General features: G+C 49.6%; 5 non-coding genes across 5 annotated transcripts; 2 read left to right on the top strand and 3 right to left on the bottom strand.

Moving 5' to 3' along the window:
• Window positions 1-1,801: 1,801 nt before the first annotated feature.
• On the bottom strand, window positions 1,802-1,873 carry TRNAP-AGG (transfer RNA proline (anticodon AGG)). Its single transcript has one exon. It is a non-coding gene; the product is annotated as a tRNA-Pro (tRNA).
• Window positions 1,874-8,483: 6,610 nt separating this feature from the next.
• Window positions 8,484-8,555, bottom strand: TRNAP-AGG (transfer RNA proline (anticodon AGG)). The gene has a single exon. It is a non-coding gene; the product is annotated as a tRNA-Pro (tRNA).
• A 4,098-nt stretch (window positions 8,556-12,653) lies between these two features.
• Window positions 12,654-12,739, bottom strand: TRNAY-GUA (transfer RNA tyrosine (anticodon GUA)). The gene is given in 2 exon segments: window positions 12,654-12,689; window positions 12,703-12,739. It is a non-coding gene; the product is annotated as a tRNA-Tyr (tRNA).
• Window positions 12,740-15,587: 2,848 nt separating this feature from the next.
• TRNAQ-CUG (transfer RNA glutamine (anticodon CUG)) lies at window positions 15,588-15,659 on the top strand. Its single transcript has one exon. It is a non-coding gene; the product is annotated as a tRNA-Gln (tRNA).
• Window positions 15,660-25,276: 9,617 nt separating this feature from the next.
• TRNAV-AAC (transfer RNA valine (anticodon AAC)) lies at window positions 25,277-25,350 on the top strand. The gene has a single exon. It is a non-coding gene; the product is annotated as a tRNA-Val (tRNA).
• The last annotated feature ends 439 nt before the right edge of the window (window positions 25,351-25,789 follow it).

Here is a 25,789-nt window from a genome sequence, read left to right as displayed (position 1 = left end):
ACCCCCACTCCTCAGCCAGGTTGTCTGTGCCACAGAATGCGCCAATCAGAACCAAGGCGCTTTAAACGAGTCCATTCGAATTATTGAGCCAAAGAAAACACATGGAACATTTAAAGTGCCCAGAAATCCCGCACCTCAGGATGCACCAATCAGAGTGAAGGAGGGAAGAGACCGTCCTTCTAACTTCACTCTGTACAGAAACACCCGATCATTACAAGTATAACTAAGACCCTTCTCAGAGAGACCCCCTTGTGTCTGGATGGGGTCTCAGCCCCTTGTGTCTGGATGGGGTCTCAGCCCCTTGTGTCTGGATGGGGTCTCAGCCCCTTGTGTCTGGATGGGGTCTCAGCCCCTTGTGTCTGGATGGGGTCTCAGCCCCTTGTGTCTGGATGGGGTCTCAGCCCCTTGTGTCTGGATGGGGTCTCAGCCCCTTGTGTCTGGATGGGGTCTCAGCCCCCCTTGTGTCTGGATGGGGTCTCAGCCCCTTGTGTCTGGATGGGGTCTCAGCCCCTTGTGTCTGGATGGGGTCTCAGCCCCTTGTGTCTGGATGGGGTCTCAGCCCCTGGTGTCTGGATGGGGTCTCAGCCCCTTGTGTCTGGATGGGGTCTCAGCCCCTTGTGTCTGGATGGGGTCTCAGCCCCTTGTGTCTGGATGGGGTCTCAGCCCCTTGTGTCTGGATGGGGTCTCAGCCCCTTGTGTCTAGATGGGGTCTCAGGCCCTGGTGTCTGGATGGGGTCTCAGCCCCTTGTGTCTGGATGGGGTCTCTGGATGGGGTCTCAGTCCCTGGTGTCTGGATGGGGTCTCAGCCCCCCTTGTGTCTGGATGGGGTCTCAGCTCCTTGTGTCTGGATGGGGTCTCAGCTCCTTGTGTCTGGATGGGGTCTCAGCCCCTTGTGTCTGGATGGGGTCTCAGCCCCTTGTGTCTGGATGGGGTCTCAGCCCCTTGTGTCTGGAGGGGGTCTCAGCCCCTGGTGTCTGGATGGGGTCACAGCCCCTTGTGTCTGGATGGGGTCTCAGCCCCTTGTGTCTGGATGGGGTCTCAGCCCCTTGTGTCTGGATGGGGTCTCAGCCCCTGATGTCTGGATGGGGTCTCAGCCCCTGGTGTCTGGATGGGGTCTCAGCCCCTGGTGTCTGGATGGGGTCTCAGCCCCTTGTGTCTGGATGGGGTCTCAGCCCCTTGTGTCTGGATGGGGTCTCAGCCCCTTGTGTCTGGATGGGGTCTCAGCCCCTGGTGTCTGGATGGGGTCTCAGCCCCTTGTGTCTGGATGGGGTCTCAGCCCCTTGTGTCTGGATGGGGTCTCAGCCCCTGGTGTCTGGATGGGGTCTCAGCCCCTTGTGTCTGGATGGGGTCTCAGCCCCTTGTGTCTGGATGGGGTCTCAGCCCCTTGTGTCTGGATGGGGTCTCAGCCCCTTGTGCCTGGATGGGGTCTCAGCCACTTGTGTCTGGATGGGTCTCAGCCCCTGGTGTCTGGATGGGGTCTCAGCCCTGCTGCTGTGTCCAGTGTGCACCCCCGCGGCTCACCTTTCTGGCTCCGAGGTTGGATTCAATAAAAGTTTTCATCCCCTGTTCTCATCTTCAAACGTGAGTCACATAAACACAAACCCCTCCGGCTGCTGATGTGGCGGGGTAGCTGCCCCGCCCCCTGCTCCAGCTGTTTCTGCATCTGGCTCGGTGGCGCAGGGCTCACATTCTTGCTTTGAGTGCTGCAGGTGTATCAATGCCAAACCAACCCTGGTTATTTCAAGGTCACTTGTTTTGTGACTCGAATCTTTTCAAAATATGACTTTAGAAAAAGAAAACAGGGCTCGTCCGGGATTTGAACCCGGGACCTCTCGCACCCTAAGCGAGAATCATACCCCTAGACCAACGAGCCAGCTGTAGTATAAGTGTTACATTTTTGTATATGATGTGGCCATCTCAGCTAGAATTCCACCAGTATTTTATGTCATTCATGTCTGTCCCCTCCTTAGTCGCAGGGACTCCCAAAGGACAGACGGACGCTCCATGGCCTACACTTTCACCCACTTCTTGAGCACTGCAACTCTCTTTTCCCTTCAGCCTATCAATATATCCTGCTGGCTGTCTCTCACACTGGTGGATCTTATACTAGTATTCCTCTGCACATGCCTAAGAGAGGTACCTAGTAAATACCAGTTTCCAACTGAAACCCAGATGACGCGATTCCGCCAATGGGTGGGCTGATGGGTACACTTTTACATTTTTCTTTGTTTACATTGTTGTACTTCTTTTCTCACTCCTGATAGTGGCTACCTCCTTCACACTACATTTGAGTGTAGAGTATTTTGTAGTCTCTTCCAGACCCTTAGCATCCCCTGTGTGTTGTTATTAGTTAGTTTGGGGGACAGGATGCAAGTTGGTCTTTAAAGTTATTTTCCCCTTAGATCCTCTTTCACATTTTTTGTTTTTTGTCTACATATACGTGTATTCAGATGTAATGCACCTATTCAGCCGCTCACGCCTGCCGCCGAAGAGCTTCTAGGAGGTGTGGGGGTTCAATGTCTCAGATGGAGGATCTAGCGCCACACACCCCACCCGCGCTGTATCCATGCGCACCGGGCAGCTATTTGCAAGGTAGCCCCAGGGGGGAGGAGGGGTCTGGTCGCTATGCGGACTCTCAGGCCAAGTCTATTTGTCCCAGATGCGGTCTTTAACAACGCTGCCAGGGTGGACAGGTTCACCAGCCACAAAAGAATTTAAAAGCAGGAGGAGCGCGCAGTCAGTGGCGGGGAGAGAGGCAGAGATGTTCTGGAAGAGGCGAAGAGCCACCTAAAATGAAACAATATCCTTCAAAAATATTTATTCTCAGACGTCCCAAAATTGGAAAAATTATGTTCGTAAAACCACGGTGCAGAGGGAAGTTTACAAAGCATGCATTTGACATTGCATTTACAGCCAGGGTACATGCAATACCCTAGATAGCAATAATAGACACTACAAACGTAAATAACGTAACGTGCTATATTGATCTATGCCAGGAAGTTGGAGGGCCACTTAGTTAAAACATTTTTTGCTGTTTTATTTTGGACCAGCTCAACCCGAAGGTACTGGAGCGCATTACAGGAGCACCAGTTACATTACACCAAGACACATCCATTTATTTTATTTTCACAGTGGGAATAAGTGGTTTGCCAAGAATCCCAGGATGTTGAGCCGACGCGAGACTGGACCTAGTTCCACGAGCTCCAAAGTCAGCACCTCTAGTCGTTATGCCACATCCTATCCTGTCTCTTTTGTAAAGCGCTCTGACACCTTCGGGTAATGTTCGCGCTATATAAAATCACATTAAGTAAATAAATCAATTAAACCCCAACAATGTAGTGATTTCGGTAAGTATAGGGAGACAATTTAGAAAAAGTAGTAAATATTTGCGTATTTAGTATCACTGATGTTTTTTGGGCAGTTTTTATGTGCCTGTCTGTAAATCATGTTGACGGATAATCCTTTATATACACTCTCCAGGAAGGATTTAAGGACCAGGAATGCAATTTAAGAGTTTGGATTTTTTCATCTGGGCAAGAAGAAAGCTGTTATGAGGCTGACACTAAATTAAAAGAGCACTCCATATCTTTAACCCAATAGTAAAGGGAGACACAGTAGGCACAATATACAGAAGGGGTGGGTTAGCACAGGAAAGAATCTCCGTTTTACAGCAAGGAGGCAACCTAGGTCTCAACTTGGTCTGAACTCATCATTTCCTACCTGACAGTAAATCCATTATTTCCTTTCTGCCAGCTGTTGAACTGTATTTTAAAATGACCCACATGACTCCATTTTGTGTTGCCATGCTCTCGGCAACCTGGTGAAGAATTGCTTTCTACGTCCCTGTTGAAACTTGCACAACCCTCCCCGCTCCTTGTGGTCGACCCGATTCCAAAAAGCTGCCTGTGTGCCTCACCTCCCCAGTCGTGCCAGAGACTCAGCCACATCCTGTCCATTGTTGGCAACTCAGCCTGTAACGACCAACTTCCCTGTGACCACACCAACTGATAGAGGAAGCACGAGGCTGTGCCCTGTGACCACACCAACTGATAGAGTAAGCACGAGGCTGTGCACTGTGACCACACCAACTGATAGAGGAAGCACGAGGCTGTGCCCCATGACCACACCAGTTGGGCAAGGAAGCACGGGGCTGCGTACATTGTGCAATCAGAGACAGATGTCCCCTGGCCACGATTGCACCCCACAAGACTGATGAAGAACTTGGCGGATGAGGAACTTATCTGAATAAGGAACTTGTACTGTGCAAATAGGTGTGGCTAGTGCTATAAATATGTGTAGGCTGCAGAGTAAAGCAGCAGTCTCCGTAGAATTGTCTTTGTACCATTCTGGGACCCTGTCCTTAGCTCGAGCTAATAAATAGCTCGCTTGCGTTCACGGCTGGTTGTCCTGGTCTCTTTGGTAATGTATTTATGCAAGAAGAACCCATAGATTCTAAGGTGTCCCCTGCACCGCTGGCTTTGACTCTCCTAGTGGGGAGGGGTCTCCAAAAGCTGGTTCTACATAGCTTTTCCGTTTTGAGCAGCTACGGGGATGGAGAGCGCGCGGGGAACTCCAGCTGATCTCCTGCTCATTGGGATCCCTGAGAGAGGGCTGGATACTCCAACCAGCGGCAGCCGATCCAGGGGAAAACACGCCCAACTGTTTAAGAAACAAGTTTGAAACAATCCCAACCCCCAAAAAGAACAAGCAGCGGGGTAAAGTTACAGGTGTCTAGCACAGAATTAAGAAGGGGGATTTTGCACAGTACTGGGAAGGAAAGCAGTAGCTCAGGCGCAGCACGCAGGCAGCGGAGCAGGGAGGCTCCGGCAGCCCCTGCTGCAGCAGGGTTAGGGGAAGCAGCCGCACAGCACGGGCTGCAGGGGAGGAAAGAGCCCGACAAGCAGGGGGAGGAGGAGGCATCCGCAGCCCGAGGAGAGGGAGCGAGCGGCAGTACCAGGAGAGCCCGCGCGAGCAGGGGGAGGAGAGCAAACAGTGCCAGACGGACACAGGAGCACAGAGGGAGCCGAGAGCAGGAGGAGGGGACGAGCAGCAGCACCAGCCGGGCCGTGTATGGGGTACCATGGTGGATGGGGATGACGCCATCACCACCATCTTTCTCCGAGGTCATGCAGAAATGCCTCGGAGAAACGCGCCATCTTTTTGGGATTTGGGGGCGTCTTTGCTTTTTCTCCTCTTCCCATTGGCTGGAATGTAAAATTCCAGCCAATGGGAAGACGAGAGAAAGAAACTAAAAAACACACCCCTAAATCCCAAAAAGACGGGGCTTAAATGGACAGACGCCCCTCTCCTCCAATGGCTGGCCTCCGTTTAGCCAGCCAATGGAGAAGAGGGGCGGGTTTAAGCCCCACACTGAAAAACATAATATCTCGCCGGCGAGACTGCGCAAGCGCAGCCTACGCAGGCCGAGACCTAAAAAGGAAAAAATGAGGAGAAATGTTTTACATTTCTCCTCATTTATTCCTTCTTCCACAAGTGCTGCAACACATAGAAGGAGGAATATGACTCCTTTGATAGTTTTTGTGCAGAACGGTTTTCCTGCACATAAACAGTCATGCCAACGACACAGACACTCTTGTACGGTGGTGTAAGGGTGCATGCATTGGCACTAGACTGCAGTTTGTGCACCTGTACACCGGCAGACAGGACAGGAATGTGCCGTAGCTTGTAGAAACGGCGTCTTCCTTCTATTTTCTTTTGACGCAGGGCAACGCACCTAGAAGGCTTGTGGCACTGCCCTACTCCAAAATATTGTAAATAGGTTACTCATTTTGGACTGGTGCACTGAGTGGTGCAAAGAATGACGCAACTCCGCTCGTAAATATGTCCCTTTATTCCTAGGAGTGAGGATATCGGCCGCAGTCTGTGCAGGTAACAGCGGTGTGGCCGAGTAAGGGGAGATTTCGAAAAACGCTGCAGAGGGGAAATTAAATAAATAATTAATTCTCACACTTCATCGTCTGTTGAAACCTCCCCACAACCCGGCCCCACCGCCTCAACGCTATTTACCTGCACGGGCCGCGGCTGAAGGATATGTTCCACTCTGTGGACGTCACAATACGTGGGGTCCAAGGTCGCTGAGTGTGATTGGGCCCAGGGTGTGAGGCTCTCACGCAATCACGTTGTGGACGTCACAATACGTGGGGTCCAAGGTCATTGAGCGGAAGACTAAAAAGGTTCATGTTGTTAATTCAACGTTTTCTTTCTCAAGTTCCTAAACGTCGTTAATGGTTGATGTTTTAGTCAAGAAAAGGCATCTAAGCTATAATGGGTGACTTTTCAGTCCACAAATTATAGCTGCCGGAACCCGGGATCGAACCTGGGACCTTTAGATCTTCAATCTAACGCTCTCCCATCTGAGCTATTTCGGCCACGTCTGTCTTACTGGTTTGACTGTTGTGATTCGAGTGACCCCACCCTGGAGACGCTGTGCACGGAGGAGGAGCCTGGCACAGAATATGCCCAAATGTACACATCACAATGACTGTGCCAGAGGATAAGCCTTTGAAATACACCTCTGCCCCAAAGATTTCCACCACCCCCACTCCTCAGCCAGGTTGTCTGTGCCACAGAATGCGCCAATCAGAACCAAGGCGCTTTAAACGAGTCCATTCGAATTATTGAGCCAAAGAAAACACATGGAACATTTAAAGTGCCCAGAAATCCCGCACCTCAGGATGCACCAATCAGAGTGAAGGAGGGAAGAGACCGTCCTTCTAACTTCACTCTGTACAGAAACACCCGATCATTACAAGTATAACTAAGACCCTTCTCAGAGAGACCCCCTTGTGTCTGGATGGGGTCTCAGCCCCTTGTGTCTGGATGGGGTCTCAGCCCCTTGTGTCTGGATGGGGTCTCAGCCCCTTGTGTCTGGATGGGGTCTCAGCCCCTTGTGTCTGGATGGGGTCTCAGCCCCTTGTGTCTGGATGGGGTCTCAGCCCCTTGTGTCTGGATGGGGTCTCAGCCCCTTGTGTCTGGATGGGGTCTCAGCCCCTTGTGTCTGGATGGGTCTCAGCCCCTTGTGTCTGGATGGGGTCTCAGCCCCTTGTGTCTGGATGGGGTCTCAGCCCCTGGTGTCTGGATGGGGTCTCAGCCCCTTGTGTCTGGATGGGGTCTCAGCCCCTTGTGTCTGGATGGGGTCTCAGCCCCTTGTGTCTGGATGGGGTCTCAGGCCCTGGTGTCTGGATGGGGTCTCAGCCCCTTGTGTCTGGATGGGGTCTCTGGATGGGGTCTCAGTCCCTGGTGTCTGGATGGGGTCTCAGCCCCCCTTGTGTCTGGATGGGGTCTCAGCTCCTTGTGTCTGGATGGGGTCTCAGCTCCTTGTGTCTGGATGGGGTCTCAGCCCCTTGTGTCTGGATGGGGTCTCAGCCCCTTGTGTCTGGATGGGGTCTCAGCCCCTTGTGTCTGGAGGGGGTCTCAGCCCCTGGTGTCTGGATGGGGTCTCAGCCCCTTGTGTCTGGATGGGGTCTCAGCCCCTTGTGTCTGGATGGGGTCTCAGCCCCTGGTGTCTGGATGGGGTCTCAGTCCCTTGTGTCTGGATGGGGTCTCAGCCCCTGGTGTCTGGATGGGGTCTCAGCCCCTTGTGTCTGGATGGGGTCTCAGCCCCTTGTGTCTGGATGGGGTCTCAGCCCCTTGTGTCTGGATGGGGTCTCAGCCCCTGGTGTCTGGATGGGGTCTCAGCCCCTTGTGTCTGGATGGGGTCTCAGCCCCTGGTGTCTGGATGGGGTCTCAGCCCCTGGTGTCTGGATGGGGTCTCAGCCCCTTGTGTCTGGATGGGGTCTCAGCCCCTTGTGTCTGGATGGGGTCTCAGCCCCTTGTGTCTGGATGGGGTCTCAGCCCCTTGTGTCTGGATGGGGTCTCAGCCCCTTGTGTCTGGATGGGGTCTCAGCCCCTGGTGTCTGGATGGGGTCTCAGCCCCTGGTGTCTGGATGGGGTTTCAGCCCCTGGTGTCTGGATGGGGTCTCAGCCCCTTGTGTCTGGATGGGGTCTCAGCCCCTGGTGTCTGGATGGGGTCTCAGCCCCTTGTGTCTGGATGGGGTCTCAGCCCCTTGTGTCTGGATGGGGTCTCAGCCCCTTGTGTCTGGATGGGGACTCAGCCACTTGTGTCTGGATGGGTCTCAGCCCCTGGTGTCTGGATGGGGTCTCAGCCCTGCTGCTGTGTCCAGTGTGCACCCCCGCGGCTCACCTTTCTGGCTCCGAGGTTGGATTCTATAAAAGTTTTCATCCCCTGTTCTCATCTTCAAACGTGAGTCACATAAACACAAACCCCTCCGGCTGCTGATGTGGCGGGGTCGCTGCCCCGCCCCCTGCTCCAGCTGTTTCTGCATCTGGCTCGGTGGCGCAGGGCTCACATTCTTGCTTTGAGTGCTGCAGGTGTATCAATGCCAAACCAACCCTGGTTATTTCAAGGTCACTTGTTTTGTGACTCGAATCTTTTCAAAATATGACTTTAGAAAAAGAAAACAGGGCTCATCCGGGATTTGAACCCGGGACCTCTCGCACCCTAAGCGAGAATCATACCCCTAGACCAACGAGCCAGCTGTAGTATAAGTGTTACATTTTTGTATATGATGTGGCCATCTCAGCTAGAATTCCACCAGTATTTTATGTCATTCATGTCTGTCCCCTCCTTAGTCGCAGGGACTCCCAAAGGACAGACGGACGCTCCATGGCGGGGGCTCCTGACTCAGATATTCTTCTTTCAGTAAATACCGGCTTCCTTTGATTCAAAACTACAAAGAGAAGGAAACGTCCTCCACACACCTCTGCATAATATTGTAGGAGAGGATCACACATTGAGGGCCAAATTTACAAGAAACTGGCGAGTTTCAGCATTGAGGCATCAGTTTCCTTGCGCCCGCACCAAATGTCCTTGCGACACCATGGATGCGCTGTATTTACAGTGCAAGGCTCCATGGCGCAAGGATTAACAGATGCGCCAGAAATTCTGACATATCTGTTGGAGCAAAAGTGATGCATTGCTGGAGTTGCTCCTAAAACTGATGCAACTCCAGCAATGCGTCAGAACACATAGGCAAATCCCATTGCAAAAGCCCTGAGACACTCCACGCCTGGTTGGAGCAGGTGAAAGGATTTTAACTCAGTGAAATCATAGCGTGACGCAGTGAAATGTAAATTTCACTGCGCCCGCTCTACACAGCTTTTTCGCATGGAAACACCTACCCAGCATACTTTATACCTGGCACAGGTATAACTGATACACTGCACGCAACGTCTGTAGATATGGCACAGTGTGGTGCACTGATTGCGCCGCCGCTGCGTCAAAAAAAGTGATGGGCTTGTAAATGAGGCCCTAAGTCTGTCAACTTTATAAAAGTTTAACTCCTATTTCACCCAGGCCTGAAGCGTTTACATTAGGAAAGTAAGAACATGTATTTCTCAGACAGGGATCATTCTACATTATTAATAGATCCATTCCAGATGGGTTACATTTTTTTAATTCATAAACTCTATTTAAATCCAATTAAGACTACAGACACTAAAGGGTTATAACGTCACAGCATGGCACTAATATGAAAAAATCAAAAAAACAATTAAAAAGGAGTGTAAACTATGTTAATTTATTTTCAGCCTAGCTTCAAGGCATCAAAAAATCCAGCAACATATCCAATATGATGCAATTCCACAATATTCAATTATCAGGAGTCTTGCAACTACGTTTCATAATCCAACTTCTATTCATTTTTCAGAACAACGCTTTTTTCCAATCAGCCCAGTCAACGCGTTTCGCCCCTCAGGACTACACCAGGGTTCTGTATCCCAGCACCATATATTTCGAATGATGTTTAGTTTACCGTCTGGTTCAGTGTCTTCCTGGGGAATCAGTCTCTTCCCCTGGGTGGTATAGCACCCCCCTGATTCATCTCTTCCGTGTGTTGAGGCAGAATGTTGTGAAAAAACACCTAGGGCCCACACTGCTGGTGTTTATTTTTAGTGTCTAATAAGAGATAATGCCTGGTCAGGAAGGGCGCAGATGGTGGTGTTTGCTCCAGAGCAGAGTGAGAGGGCATAAGGGTTACATGCTCACTCTTTGAGGGAGTGACGGGCTGTGTCGGTGAACATTGGCCAATCACAATCACTGGTGCATTCCTACAAAGGAAAGACACCTTTCCCCTTCAGGGAGTGTCCGCTGTCCTTGGCACAGCCAGACAGACCTTTTATTCCACTGGGCATTTCCCCAGTAGGCTGCAAAATACAGTACACATGGAAAGAGGAAAAATTCAATAGAAAATACAAATATTTCAACTCTTTATACCGACTTTGGGAAGGCGTACGGTTTTGGCGCTGCCCCAGGTTCATGTGATTAAATAAATCTGGGGTAGCATCAAATTCCATGGGCGTTGCGCGGGAAAACCCACCATCAACACCCATGGAATGATTCCTACCGCAGAGTACGGCAACACAGTTACTTGTGCCGCTTTGTCTTACTCTATATCTCTGAGGCCATGCAACGCCCCACAAAGTGACTTTGCGTTGCCTCATAGATATGATTGAGGCGCCTGAGCCATTGGAGCATCAAAAAAAGTGACGACCCGGCAGGGCAGGCATCTCATAACTAAGCAATTCAACAAAGAAATTGGATACCGTACCTCCCTCTGCACCGCTGGAATGTTTCTTTTTGTGACATTCCATGGCGCAGGAGACTGATCCATATTTACGACGCAGCACTAAGCCACTTTTTTGGCTTAATGCTGCCTCCTAAATATCATTCCCTTTAACGCATGGTGTTACTGGGGAGCGATCCCAGCAACAACCATGGCTTTTTGACACTGCCCCAGCCTTACAAGAAATTGTAACTCTGAGGCAGCGCCAAAAACGTACCGAGGCACAACAAGGAAAAATGTCTTTATTTCTTCAAATGTTTCCTTTTTTGTGAGTAAGGATGAATGAGTGAGTGAAAGGGAGGGTAGATGGACAAAAGGATGGATAGATGAGTGAAGGTGTGAAAACGTGGATGGATGAGAGAAAGGATGGATGGATGAGTGAAAGGATGGATGGATGAGTGATAGGGTCAATGCATGGATTCATGAGTGGATGAGTAGATGGATGGGTGGATGGGTGGATGGAAGGATGGCTAAGTGCAAGGGTCAATGGAGAGAGAGAGGGAGGATGGATGGATGACTGAAAAGGTAAATGAGTGGAAGGATGAGTGACTGGGTGGATGGATGAGTAAGTAAAAGGATGGCTGGATGGATGAAAGGGTAAATGGCTGGATGGATGAGTGGATGGATGAGTGTACTGATGGATAGGATGAAATGTTGGACGGATGAGTGAAAGTGTGAATGGATTAATGAAATGATGGATGGAAAGAAGGATACACGATGGATAGATTAGCAAATGGAAGAATATGTTTGGATGCGCTCACTTATATACTATTGCGCGACCTCCTCTGATGTGTCTGTAAAACGTTACTTTTCTCCCAAAGTTTTGTCCTGAATTTTTTCACTCACCGCCCTGAATTGGCACCCATGCCAGTTTGTCTCCCTACTGAACAGGGTTTTACTTTCAAGGCAAGGACCTGTAGTCCTATCATGTCCCAATACAGAGGGTAAACACCGACCTGTGTTAGGTACTCATGCTGGACCTGGGAATATAAGATCTCTGATGAGGGTGGTGGGGCGTGCACGTCCGCCCAGTTTACTTTCAAAAAATTATATCGCACAATGTGTCTGTAGGTTCTAAACTGTTACGCTTAAATAGATAAAAGTGACACCTTCGTATAAAACAATTCCCCATTCAGAGCCCGCCCCAACATTCCATTTATTTAGCATGTATACTCATTAAAATGCATTTTCCACTTAGTTCTTTGATTTTAATAATATATATGTCTATATAAATAATAAGCCTCAGTTACTTTTTACTTTTTAAATCACTTAAAAGTAAAAGGCACAAATGCTGTCCAAAAGGTAAAAGACTTCTAAATATTTAAACTTGTAAAGGTGTGGCTATGAATAAAAAGAATCAGCAAATTGTAATATCAGTATAACATAATAAATTGCATTTAAAAAAGGTTTTCTATCGTCAACATGTTTGCTTAGTTTTTTTTTTTTAAATGTATCTCCCTGTCGACCCCGTTCTCCCGCGTGACAGGCGGGGATACTGACCACTATACTAACGAGGAACCGATAAACTATCTGCTGAAAAGCTCCTCATCGAGGCTTCAACCCGCCCTGTCCTGCCTCTGTCTGGTTTTTCTGCTTTTCCAGCTCCTTGACACGAACACAGGGGGGGGGGCGAAGGCTCAACAAACACACACACTCTCTCCCACGATACACACACAAACACACTCCCCCCTCACACCTCACAGCAGCCCTCTCGCCTCCCAGCAGACGCTCTCAGCAGCATCCCCTGATGCCAGAGTCACCACAACCAGCTCCCAGGGCTGCTCCAGCCCAGGGGCCCCCGGCTCTGTCTGATGAGGGGGCATTGCAGCGGGGGCTGCACAGGGGGGGGGGGGGGGGGGGGCGGGAGACCCTCCCCCCCCCCCGCCGGAGGAGAGAGCTGGGCTGTAAAGGTGAAGAGAGGAGGCAGGAAAAGCCCCGGCGTGCGAGGGTCTTAGAAAGAGGCGCTTTCTATTGTGAAGCAGAGGGGAAAAAGTGAAGAGTTTGCAAAAGTCCTTCGAGCCGGATTTGAACCAGCGACCTAAGGATGACAGACACTCCACTACAGTCCTCCGCTCTACCAACTGAGCTATCGAAGGCTCTGACAGAGGAGTCTGACAAGCTGCTATATAGCATTATGAGCGGCCACGGAGCCCAGACATCTACACATTTTACTGTTTCTAAATACTTGATAAAACTGCAAACCCGACAGATATTGGAAAACGGCTGAGTCGTGATTGATTTTAATGATATATTTGCATTTATTATTTTGGGGATTCAAAAGTTAAAAATGGGGTTATGTTAGCTAGTTATATATATGTAGTGCTCCAACACCGTAGGTTTCTTGGTCGGATCAGAGTTATATTTGTTGTTTAATTTATTTAGGGTGTTTCCTGTTTACATTTGGATACATTATTGCTGTAGATCCTCAGTAACATGTGTTATGGTGTTTTAAGAGTTAATTTTTTGGGGTTGAATGCTCTTTGTAGCATTAAATACTTAAATGTGTTTTTTGCGGTTCGTGCATTTTAATTTTTCAAATGGTATTCACCACGGGATCCAAAAGTTAATAATGGGGTTATGTTATCTAGTTATATATATGTTAAACTTCATCAGGTGTTACATTTTATGTTTCTGGTCTGTGACACCAGGTGCTGGTCTTACTTGCAGTTCAGGGGCTGGTCCCTGTAACAGGATCTGTTTAAACACCAGAAGGTGACAAGAGGGATGTCCCCTCTGACCTATCAGAGCTCTTATATGCTGTGGGTGTAACAAAGATGATAATAGGAGGAGACTGGGTTGAAATGCGGAGCCACTCTCAGCCCTTTGCCTCTCGGCAGCATCGACTCAACGTCAGTCCCACCTCCTCTATGAAAAAGGCCTGCAGGAATCCAGTCTGAGGGGTCAGAGGGCAATCAGAGGTTACTGGGCCATATTTGTATCAAGGAGGGGTGTTTACTTCCGGTGCTCTGGGCCCCCAAACTAGGGACCAGGCCCCCCTTTTAACACCTGACTCAGAATAACAAGGCAGAGCAGCTGAAAGCTGACTGGGGACCCACATGTATGAAAGGAACACATGGGGGCAATAAACTGCACCCTGACCCTATTAGTGCACACTTTTTGCATCCGGGGTAAACATAGATACATATTTTGATGTATAACTTGTTTACATTTGACATGAATAAATATGGAAACCTTTGTACTTCTGAGTGTTTCATCTGCCCTCCCAGGCTGCAGTCGTATCTTATGGTACCCGATTAAAAAAAAAAGTTTTTCCATTCGGTTCTTTTAAATTGAAATGATGTCAGAAAGAGACAACACGGCAGAGAATGACTACAAATGGGTGTTTATTGCTTTTAACCTCAGATGTTTACTTTTGTAAACACACACCGCAGAGGCTCCTCCCCCGCTCTCCCAGAATGCTGTGCGGGATTATTCGGGGTCTGCCCCTGTCAAGGCTGCTGATGCCCCATTGCTGCTCCTGTGCCCTGTGGGCTGTGAGGGCTGTGGCGGTGCTGCCCCCTGGTGGTCACCCTGAGCATCTGAAGATACCTGGGAAGAAGCCAGGGTGACCTGAGCTGCCCCCCCCCCTCTGTGTGAACCAATCGAGTGTCAGGACTGGGGTCAGGGCTGATAGGAGGGGGAGAGGGGGTGTAACTGGAGCCCCCTGGATGGAACATGTGACAGGGGGAGAGAGGGTGTACCTGGACCCCCTGGAGGGAGCCTGGGGCCTGTGACAGGTGCAGGGGGGTGTACCTGCCCGCCCTCCCCCCCCCCCCCCGCAGCCTGGGGCCTGTGACAGGTGCAGGGGTCTCAAGGAAGCAGCTGGACGGTCACTGGAGAGGGGTCTGTGGGGCCCTCAGCCTGGTGAGGAGACACAGGAGTGACGGGGGGCCCTGGGGAGGGGGCGTGGCTTTGTGTGGCTCTAGGGGGGGGCAGTAAGAGGCAGTGCGGGGGCTGCTGCTGTCCTCTGGTCCTGGGCTCTGGGGAAGTTCCAGGGTTGTAAATAATGAGACATGAGCAGGTTGTGGCACAAATCCTGACCCCTCATTCCTTCGGGTTTGTCAGGAGTGGGGGGTCTGTGACCCATTGATTGTCAGACTATGGGAATGACAGTGTAACTATAAATGTACCAGTGTGAAGGGACAGAGACTGAGCCACATGGGTTACTGACAGCCTCCCATATGGTCTAGCGGTTAGGATTCCTGGTTTTCACCCAAGCGGCCCGGGTTAAGTACAGTCTTTTTACTAATGCAACATTATAAAAAGTATTTTATTCCATCCAAACCAAAATGGCTCTGAAAGTCCTAATAATCTCTCTTGCTTTCTATCAGTCTAAAGCCCTCTGTGGTTTACACCGACCCCTCAGCTCCTGTTCCCGCCCCAGCCCTTCCTGTTCAGCTGCTGTAGTATTAATGAACGCTACAGATCAATACTGTGAAGGGTTAATCGATGTTTGCCTTTTATCACACAACAAAGAGTACAGATTATATAAATAGCGCGTGGATTACAAGGCACCCGTGCCCTGAGCTCTCACCGTGTGAAATGCTCGTTTCTTTCCTGCTCCGCCCCTGCTGTGGAAGAGGCGGTTCAGAGTCTGTGTTGTGACATTAATCTCGCGCTGTGTTGATTTATAGGAGATGAGGATCTAGGAAGTTTGTTTATTCTCTCCTCTGTGGGGGCAGCTCCTATGTCCGCCGTTTCTCGGCCCTGCACTCCTCTAAGAGTACGTTAAAGCTCTGCCTCAAAAGGACAGTTTAAAGCATCAAAGAGTCATTTCCATGTGTTGGCTAAAAACAAGTTGTGTGTGTCCTGTTTAAGGATTTAATTGTGAAATAGACTTTTTTAGTTGGATGTTTAAGCAGACACTATTGACCAATAGAAAGACAGCACATGACCAACACTGCATCCCTCCATGATTGAGAGGTGACGTGAGTGAGACCAGGGGGTTCCATGGTGTAATGGTTAGCACTCTGGACTCTGAATCCAGCGATCCGAGTTCAAATCTCGGTGGGACCTGAGGATTTTGTTATTTGATTCCAATTATTCAGGGTTTTACGCAGTGGAGCATTTGTATCCCTAACATACCCCCCCCCCTTCCTGTTTTCATTTTCCTGGTCTCTGCTGATATCCATACATTATCTTTAGGTGGTGTTGGGCGGAACGTGACGCTGCACACAGGTGTTTTTTCATTCCTGTGCCTGTGTGATCACCTTTCTCCTGTGGATATCCATACATTATCTTTAGGCGGTGCTGGTGGCACGTGACGCTGCACACAGGTGTTTTATCATTCCTGTGCCTGTGTGATCACCTTTCTCCTGTGGATATCCATACATTATCTTTAGGCGGTGCTGGCGGCACGTGACGCTGCACACAGGTGTTTTATCATTCCTGTGCCTGTGTGGACACCTTTCTCCTGTGGATATCCATACATTATCTTTAGGCGGTGCTGGCGGCACGTGACGCTGCACACAGGTGTTTTATCATTCCTGTGCCTGTGTGATCACCTTTCTCCTGTGGATATCCATACATTATCTTTAGGCGGTGCTGGCGGCACGTGACGCTGCACACAGGTGTTTTATCATTCCTGTGCCTGTGTGGACACCTTTCTCCTGTGGATATCCATACATTATCTTTAGGCGGTGCTGGCGGCACGTGACGCTGCACACAGGTGTTTTATCATTCCTGTGCCTGTGTGGACACCTTTCTCCTGTGGATATCCATACATTATCTTTAGGCGGTGCTGGGCGGCACGTGACGCTGCACACAGGTGTTTTATCATTCCTGTGCCTGTGTGGACACCTTTCTCCTGTGACTGCTCAACAGTAACACGCACAGTGTGGACCTGACTCCAGCGCCCTTCACACCGGATAACTCACAAGGAGACACACAGACGGGAAAGCAGTGTGGAAAAGAAAGGCTTAAATAAAGTGCTAACGGATACAAATTAAAAATGCTTTTTGTTTTATTTCTGCACTTTATTGGTAACTACCCAACATATGAAGGGAGATGACAGTTTCCTGAGAACTTTCCTCGCTGCTGCACCTTCTGATTATTTGGAAGATAGTTCAGTTGGAGACAGCACAGCCCCCCCCCCCCCCTCAACCCCCCGGTTTTGACTCCATGAGAATCCCATACCATAAACTTTTCTCCTCTTTACACACTACGTTTAACAAAACCAAACGAACCATTTCCAAACACCGACGGTCGGTTTTGGCAAATTTAACGTATAAAATTGCACGAGAAGTTTTTATTTTAATAACAGCAACTAAATGAGCACTTAATCATATAACCCTCTCTGAAAAACCAATTAATGCAATTAAATGAGTAAAAGGCATAAAAAAGTTGGAGAATGCGGGCATCGATCCCGCTACCTCCGCATGCTAAGCGAGCGCTTTACCATCTGAGCTAATTCCCCTCAGGCAGCAATGAGGGGTGGCGGGATTGATGACGCATGCATCAGGCTCGTTCAGTTTCATTTTACATCACATTTCCCTTCCTAGAATGAGCCTCTAGTCAGAGGTTTGCTCTGTGATCTCCAGTTGCTCAAACTGTTGCCATTGGAGCGTCTGACACAGCTCGTGCATGTCTTGCGCTCGTGCATATCGTGTGCTCGTGCATGTCATGCGCTCGTGCATGTCGTGTGCTCGTGCATGTCGTGTGCTCGTGCATGTCGTGCGCTCGTGCATGTCGTGCGCTCTTGCATGTCGTGTGCTCGTGCATGTCGTGAGCTCGTGCATTTCGTGAGCTCGTGCATGTCGTGTGCTCGTGCATGTCTTGCGCTCGTGCATGTCGTGTGCTCGTGCATGTCTTGCGCTCGTGCATGTCGTGTGCTCGTGCATGTCGTGCGCTCGTGCATGTCGTGCGCTCGTGCATGTCGTGCGCTCGTGCATGTCGTGCGCTCGTGCATGTCGTGAGCTCGGGCATGTCGTGAGCTCGTGCATGTCGTGAGCTCGTGCATGTCTTGCGCTCGTGCATGTCTTGCGCTCGTGCATGTCTTGCGCTCGTGCATGTCATGTGCTCGTGCATGTCTTGCGCTCTTGCATGTCGTGTGCTCGTGCATGTCGTGAGCTCGTGCATGTCGTGAGCTCGTGCATGTCGTGCGCTCGTGCATGTCGTGAGCTCGTGCATGTCGTGCGCTCGTGCATGTTGTGAGCTCGTGCATGTCGTGTGTTGTGTGCTCGTGCATGTCGTGCGCTTGTGCATGTCGTGAGCTCGTGCATGCCGTGTGCTCATGCATGTCGTGTGCTCGTGTGCATGTCGTGTGCTCGTGTGCATGTCGTGTGCTCGTGCATGTCGTGAGCTTGTGCATGTCGTGTGCTCGTGCATGTCGTGCGCTCGTGCATGTCGTGCGCTCGTGCATGTCGTGTGCTCGTGCATGTCGTGTGCTCGTGCATGTCGTGTGCTCGTGCATGGTTTCAATGTAGACACCAGCCCCTGCCCCAGTTACATCATAGCAGTCTGGCATTCATCAAAGTTACCCTGTTGTGCCCTTCGATTGGCAGAACGGGGGTTCTCGCCACACTTCACATTTACTTCCAGTTCACCTCACTCATCCGCAGTGCTCTTTAAACTCACCTCTGCAGGGTGCTGCTTTATAAGGGTTTTCTGGGCACAATACGGCAGGTCGCGTTTTATTAAAGATTTCTGTAAATTGTCAGAACTGGCAAAATATGAGATAATCTCATGTGAATCATTGAGCCTGCTGCTGTAGAGGTGTCTGGCACATAAGGCTGCGCATGCTGTTTCCTGTAGATAGGGGCGTTCATTGAGCGTTCCGCTGTCATCAACCCTGTGTACCAATTATGTAATAACAGTTGGGCATTCATCACACTGAGGGGCTTATTATCAAAGAGAGGAAAAGCCCCTCTGCGTGACTTTTCCTCTCCTTGTAAATATCACCCCTTCACTCGCGGCGCTGTGCGTGGAAGGGGCGTTCCATGGGTGTTGCTGTGGGTGTTCCCACACAACACCCATGGAACAAGACACATCTCCAGATTTACCAGAAATCGTAAATCTGGAGATGCGTCTGAATGCTACGCCACCCTAGAGGTGGCGTAGCGAGGCGCAATTTCTCTTCATTTTTTCCTCTTTCAATGCGTGCTGCATTCAACAGCACACATTGAAAGAGGAAAAAGCCTCTTGTGATTGTTTTCGTGCCGAATGGTGCCCCTTCCTGCACAAAAGCAATCTCCCCACGACGCAGGGATCCTCTTGCGCCATGAAGCAAGGGTGCCTGCGCCGGCGCATGGCTGCGGTTTGTGCGCCAGCGCAAGGGAAGCACAGAGATGAGACATATTCTTGAAAATAAGTCGCATCTCTGTGCTTGTCAAATTAACGCAGCACGGCGCAGCAAAATGACTTGCTGCACCGTGCTGCGTTACTTTGTTGTAAATCTGCCCCTTAGAGCTTAAAATTAAAATTAAAATTCCCTGTACATGTGAAGGGATTTTAAATCGGAGGCTAAAAATGAAGTTGTAGCAGCACAAGTGGAGCCAGAGTGATGTGGAGGCTGTTGGCCTCACGGAGGCGCTGTCTGCGCAGAGTAAACTACAGAGGCTGGTTTAGGAGCTTCAAAGAACAAGCATTGAAAATGCAATAGGTCTCGCAATAGAAAAGTTTGAGATTTTGGTGTGGTAAATGTAAATATTTTTTAATTTTTGTTTATGTTTTACAAATTATAAAAGTATTAATTTTGTTATTTGAAATGCCAATAGCTATACATTTAGCAAATGTTACATCTATGGCATTAGTAAAGGTACATGTTTAGTTTTCCCCTGTCTTACATGTATTGATCTGACAAATCACAATCTTTTAAAAATGTTATAAATAATACGTTTGCAATGCAATAGGGCTCGCATTAGTAAAGTTAGGGGTATTAGTATTGTAAATGACAAATTTTTTATTTATGTTTTTGTTTTGAAAATAACGAAATTAATAACTTTGTCATTTACAATGCCAATAGTGTTAACTTTTGCAAACGTGACACCTATAGCATTTGTAATGCAATATGTGTTGTATTTACATGACTTAGATGTATTAATATTAAAAATAACAATGGGTTGTATTTTTTCCAATATTTAATACTTAAATAAAAGTTATTGTCATTTCTAATTGCAATAGCTTAAACTTTTGCAAATAACTTTTTGGAAGATTATGTTTAGTGTATTTTATTGTGATGAAAATACAAGAACAGAAGTGAAATATTAACATTTTTTTGTGACATTTGTAATAAAGTTTGAAACATTGAGAGAACATATTTGAATCAGTTGTTGTTGAATGGTTGCACAGATTGATGCTGTGGTGGCTCTGAATGATGTTGTGGCGGCGACGAGTGATGCTGTGGCGTTCAGTGATGCTGTGGTAGCGCATAGTGGGTGAGGGATGGAGTGTGGGCGAGGGATGCAGTGTGGGGCGGGGGAGGGAAGGAGTGTGGGGCAGGGGAGGGATGGAGTGTGGGGCGGGGGAGGGATGGAGTGTGGGGCGGGGGAGGGATGGAGTGTGGGGCGGAGGAGGGATGGGGTGTGGGGCGGGGGAGGGATGGAGTGTGGGGCGGGGGAGGGATGGAGTGTGGGGCGGGGAGGGATGGATGGAGTCGGGGGATGGATGGATGGAGTGGGGGGATGGATGGATGGAGTGGGGGTATGGATGGATGGAGTGGGGGGATGGATGGATGGATGGATGGAGTGGGGGGATGGATGGATGGATGGAGTGAGATGGATGGATGGAGTGGGGGGGATGGATGGATGGAGTGGGATGGATGGATGGATGGAGTGGGGTGGATGGATGGATGGGGTGGGATGGATGGATGGATGGATGGAGTGGGGGGATGGATGGATGGAGTGAGATGGATGGATGGAGTGGGGGGATGGATGGATGGAGTGGGGGGATGGATGGATGGATGGATTGGGGGGATGGATGGATGGATGGAGTGGGGTGGATAGATGGATGGATAGAGTGGGATGGATGGATGGGTGGAGTGGGATGGATGGATGGAGTGGGATGGATGGATGGATGGATGGATGGAGTGGGATGGATGATGGATGGTTGGAGTGGGGGGATGGATGGATGGATGGAGTGGGGGGGTGGATGGATGGATGGAGTGGGGGGGGTGGATGGATGGATGGAGTGGGGGATGGATGGATGGAGTGGGATGGATAGATGGAGTGGGGGGATGGATGGATGGAGTGGGGGGATGGATGGATGGATGGATGGATAGAGTGGGGGGATGGATGGATAGAGTGGGGGGATGGATGGATGGAGTGGGGGGATGGATGGATGATGGATGGAGTGGGGGGTGGATGGATGGAGTGGGATGGATGGGTGGAGTGGGATGGATGGAGTGGGGGGGTGGATGAAATGGGGGGGATGGATGGATGGAGTGGGGGGGATGGATGGATGGATGGATGGAGTGGGGGAGCTGAAGGCAAGAAAAAAACGAGTGCAATCAGGGGAGCAGAAGGCAAGAAAATGAGTGCCTTCAGAGGAGCAGAAGGCACGAAAAACGAGTACAATCAGAGGAGAAGAAGGCACAAAAAATAGAAGAAATGGAGAAGCATGGGGAGTGGGCAGGAAAGAGATGGGGGTGAGAGGATAAAGAGTTGGATAGAAGGACCAGGAGAAAAGGATGGAAGGTGGTGAAAGGAGGGTGGATGAGATAAGGGCGAGGATGTAGGTGGAAGAGACAGACTCAAAAGAGATGGGAGTGGAAAGAGACTATAGAGGAAAAGGAGGCTGGAGAGGAGAGGAGCAAGAAAGAGATCAGGGGGGAGGGGGCAGGGAGGCCAGAGGAGCTGTGAAGCATCCAGACTGTCCTGAAGAAAATAAGGTGCGAGGTGAGGCCAGAAAGAGATGAGAAGGGCGGATGGAGAGGGGAGAGAGGAGGTGAACATATGGCGGTGGGAACGGAAACATGCTAGAAATGACGAGCAGGGAGAGAATAAAACAGATGTGGGGAAGAGAAGGGGTTTACGCAGGAAGAGGGGAAGTAGGACGCTGCAAGGCGAGGAAAGAACATCGTAAGATGAGAAAGAGGGGTGGGGAGAACAGAAGGAGATGAGGACGGATAAGCATAGGGAGAGAAAATAAAGAAAATGAGGCAAGAGTGGAGAAGATAACGAGATACAGAAGAGACGATGGCGGAGGGGACGAAAACAATGAGATAAGGATGAGAGGATGGGAAGGAGGCTGGAGAAGTGAAGGGCATGGAGGGCGGGAGAAGGGTGAGGGAGCGAGCATAGGAAGGAGGAGGGAAAAAGATTCTGAGGGAATAGTGGAGGGGAGAAGAGAAAGGAGAAGCAGAGGGAAGAGAGACAAGAATGAAATGTGGATGCGTAAGAAGGGTAGGAAAGAAAGAGTGACGGGTGAGGACTCTAGGGTGGAATATTGTAAGAAATGGGAGGCAAAGAGAAGTGATGTGAAGAAAATGGATGAGAGAACATTATAAAAGAGAGTGCTGCTCTAGAGGGTACACGAGGAGAGTGAGGACAGGGCATGCAAAGAATGCACCTGAAGATGCTTACAGATGGTGAGAGGGAGCAAAGGGAGGGCTGGGGAAATAATGATGTGGAAGAAGTGAGGCGTAGCCAGAGATTGGGGGCGGGGGGGGGGGGTAGAGGAGTAGGTGCAATGGAATGGTGAGGGGAAGTGGCATAGCGGAAGGAGTGAAGGAGCACGAGAGACTGCGCAGAGAGGTCAAGAGAGTGACGTGTGTGGTGGTGTGCATCAGGAGGCACTGGGACAAAGGCAGTCAGAGAACAAGTGAAAAGAGACAGGCCACGTGGAGTAAGAGACAGCAAAGTGGAGAGGGTGGTCACAGGATTAGAAGCAGCCCAGGTAGAAATGTGGGGAAAGAAGTGAGCCGCGGAAGGACTGCATGGTGCACGCGGGAAGGAGGGGAGGAACAAGGGAGGGGAAGGACACCTTCGGGTAATGTTTGCGCTATATAAAAGCGCATTAAATAAATAAGTAAATGAAGTCCGCTTTAGGAATTGTAAAATTCCTGGAGTCCAGTTTGTTTTGCTCTCTGCCGTCAAGTATTTTCAGTAGAGCAAGGAGTACGATTACAAACATGAACATTACGAACCTCCTGGAAAGTAAAGATACTTGCTTTGGCTGCAATAAATGTGCTGGTTTGTAGAGAGGATTCCTGTAAACAACAAGCTCTTGGCATTGCTGTGATTAGGGGGGGGCGGAGAAATGCGGCTCGGGAGCAAATGGGGGGAGGGGGCAGGGAGGCCAGAGGAGCTGTGAAGCATCCAGACTGTCCTGAAGAAAATAAGGTGCGAGGTGAGGCCAGAAAGAGATGAGAAGGGCGGATGGAGAGGGGGGAGAGGAGGTGAACATATGGCGGTGGGGACGGAAACATGCTAGAAATGACGAGCAGGGAGAGAATACAAGCCTTTCACCGTAACACGGCTGGCAGGGGAGGGGGCGGAGAGGGGAGAGGTGCGACACGGCAGTAGGAGGAGGAGGGGGGAGGAGAGTAGGGGAGGCACGGCCTAGCGGCAGGCAGGCAGGGGAGGAGAGGAGGAGGGGGGAGGAGAGTAGGGGAGGCACGGCCTAGCGGCCGTGCAATCAAGTAGTGAGGGGGCGGAGCTGGGGGAGGCTGTGAGAGAGAGTAGGCAAGGCAGGCGGCTGGGGGCATGTGCACGCGCTTTTAAGCTCAATGCACATGCGCATTGAGCTTAAAAGTCACGGGCACTGCAAGGAATCGCCACGATTCCTTGCAAGTTAGATAAAGTCTGGATGAGCCCCTATAGTCTCGCTTGCTCGATGCGCATGCGCATCGACAGGCGAGACCTAAAAAGATAAGCGGGGGAGCCCAGTTTATGGGTTTATCGCTGAAAAATAAAAGCACCCGTTGAAAAACTCTAACCATCTCATTAGAATTTCGATTTATGTTTGTGGTTTAACAAAAGTATTTCTTATTTTCTATACATATTTGTTGTATTTCTGTAGTTTGAGTATTGTTTTAGTTTAACCTCTTAGAACCTCTTTAAGTCAGTGTCCAGGGCTTCCAATGACCCATCAGTGGGGGGAGGGGGCGTCAACAGAAATCAAAGATTAATTTTAAAAAAAACTATGTCACTAAGATGTTTAAAATTGTAACCATGTGCTATCATGCCTCGAATATTGGGCCCATCATTGATTAATCAGTGTCATTAAACATGAAATTCTATTTTAAAAATCCATCAAAAGCACAAATAATCGAACAGTTGTGAAATAAAGAGTAAAAAAATCACCCTTCCCTGACGGGAACCCGGGCCACGGCGGTGAGAGCGCCGAATCGTAACCACTAGACCACCAGGGAGCGCTCGTGGGCTTTCCCTTTTCAGCCCCTCATGACTACAATGGTGCAGCTGTGAGTGTGTGAATGTTGCATTGAGGCGCTATTTATATTCACATTCATCCTACCGATGCTTTTACAGAAAATCCACAACACAGGAAAGTATCATATAGAAGCTAAAAAACTGTTTTGCAGACTACAACCTACGGAAACGGACAAAACAAAGACGCACCTACAAGAGAGACCGAGGCCTGAGTGACGAGGAAAGGTCCAAGGATCTCCCTTCAGTGAGAGACCTCTGCTGCGCAGCGTTCAGTGATCTGCATTCAGTGAGAGCTACACGTGTGCACAGGGAGCTCTTATCTGTGCATCGGTCACTGGTGTTCAGTGAGATTCCTCTTAGATGTGAGGGAAGTGTACTCAGCTGTGCTGGGTCAGTGATCTGGATTCAGTGAGAGAGGTCACTGCTCTGCAGCTTTCACTCGCACATATTCATTGATGGGTATTTTCGCTGTGCAGGGTTCAGACATGAGCATCAAGTGAGAGCTCACGTGCTCTGATGTTTTCAGTGACATGCAGTCACTGAGAGTCTGCTTACCTGTGCAGGATCAGAGTAATGTGCATAGAGTGAGAGATCTCTTACTCGTGCAGCCCACATGCATAGAGTGAGAGATCTCTTACTCGTGCAGCCCACAGTACTGTGCATTCAGTGAGACACGATGCTTGTGCAGCATTGAGTACTGTGCATTCAGTGAGACACGATGCTTGTGCAGCATTGAGTACTGTGCATTCAGTGAGAGGTGATGCTTGTGCAGCATTAAGTACTGTGCATTCAGTGAGAGGTGATGCTTGTGCAGCATTGAGTACTGTGCATTCAGTGAGAGGTGATGCTTGTGCAGCATTAAGTACTGTGCATTGAGTGAGGTGATGCTTGTGCAGCATTGAGTACTATGCATTCAGTGAGAGGCGATGCTTGTGCAGCATTGAGTACTGTGCATTCAGTGAGAGGCGATGCTTGTGCAGCATTGAGTACTGTGCATTCAGTGAGAGGCGATGCTTGTGCACCCTTGAGTTCATGCATTCAGTGAGAGGCGATGCTTGTGCACCCTTGAGTTCATGCATTCAGTGAGAGGCGATGCTTGTGCACCCTTGAGTTCATGCATTCAGTGAGAGGCGATGCTTGTGCACCCTTGAGTTCATGCATTCAGTGAGAGGCGATGCTTGTGCACCCTTGAGTTCATGCATTCAGTGAGAGGACTTTAGAAAAGCTTCCATACCTCTGCATCTCTCCAGCTGCCTGTAGGGCTCTCTTCTCATTGCAGCTAAAGGTGCCCACGGCTCCCCATGAGTTTCCGTAGTGTAGTGGTTATCACGTTCGCCTAACACGCGAAAGGTCCCCGGTTCGAGACCGGGCGGATCACTTTTTGCCTTTGGAAAAAGTAACTCACAAGGTAACTACTTTATTATTATAATTTAATCCAAGTTGTGGTAAAAAAAGTAAAAGTTCTGGAAATAAAAAGTGGGGTCCGATGGAAAACATTTCTCCCCTCCCTAGTGAAGAAATCATCTTGACACATTGTTACAAACAGTATTATCAGGTGTTCCACAGAAAAGTGAGCAGACAATCGTAAGGGAAATAATTCGCTACTTGTTTTAAGAAACCCGAATGCACTACAGAGGAAAAGTTAGAGCGATCGAAATCAAAGAGTAAAAAGCAAAATGATTTTCTGTTAAAAACCTCCATTTCAAATCTGCTGAGTAACAAAAATTAAATCTCCTCCGCCCGAATAGGGACTTGAACCCTAGACCCTCAGATTAAAAGTCTGATGCTCTACCGACTGAGCTATCCGGGCTTCAGAGC

Source organism: Lissotriton helveticus, chromosome 1_2 (genome assembly GCF_964261635.1).
Source record: "Lissotriton helveticus chromosome 1_2, aLisHel1.1, whole genome shotgun sequence".
NCBI classification, from domain to species: Eukaryota; Metazoa; Chordata; class Amphibia; order Caudata; family Salamandridae; genus Lissotriton; species Lissotriton helveticus.
Note: the sequence above shows the minus strand (reverse complement) of the source record. Positions and strands in the feature narration are given on the sequence as shown.